The sequence below is a fragment of the Anarrhichthys ocellatus genome, unplaced genomic scaffold (genome assembly GCF_004355925.1).
Source record: "Anarrhichthys ocellatus isolate YVR2014 unplaced genomic scaffold, GSC_Weel_1.0 scaffold23, whole genome shotgun sequence".
NCBI lineage: Eukaryota > Metazoa > Chordata > Actinopteri > Perciformes > Anarhichadidae > Anarrhichthys > Anarrhichthys ocellatus.
The window spans coordinates 2,617,550-2,618,305 of NW_022280053.1; positions in this window are offsets into that span (position 1 = coordinate 2,617,550).

Genomic DNA, 756 nt, shown 5'->3' on the forward strand with positions numbered 1-756 from the left:
TGGGCACATTAGATACAATGACTCAAGATATAATTTTGGAAAAAAAAGAATGCAGCAGAAATAGAATAAATGTAAACTCAAGTATCATCTTTTGAGAAGAAATGAAACCTGGTTAATATACTATGTAGGCCTCAGCAGCAGGATCCAACGCACAGCTCTCCTCCTGACTCGTCCGTCGTGTCGTCATGTCGCGTACTCTCACCGAGTCTGACCACACACACACACACACACACACGTCGGCCGTCAAACGGAGGTGAGATCCTTAACTCAACCAAGAATAAAGGAAGAAAAGAAAAGGTCCTTGTGGGTACAACAGCCATTCCCTTTGAAGTGAAACAGTGGTGATTTAAGTGTTTAGTTTATGCTTTTTGGTTTGATGCACATTGCTCCAGCTCAGGAATAAAGGGAACAGTGGTTGGTATGATTATTTTTCTTTTTTTTTTTCTTTTCTTCCCCCGTATGCATCTTTTTTTCTCTGAGGTTTCTTCTCTGTTCGACCTTCTCACACCTGAGCACACACCCTGTATCATAACAGTCCTGTGAAGTGTGTGTGTGTGTGTGTGTGTGTGTGTGTGCGTATATATGTGTGTTTTGTTAGGAGACTGGGGCTAGTTAGTGTTGTGTGTGTGAGCTTTTGTGAGTGCCGGGGTGTGTGGGTCCACGAATGGGGGCGGCCCTAACCATTCTGGGTCACCCCTCGCCTCGCCTCCACACACACACACACACACACACACACACACACACACACACACACAC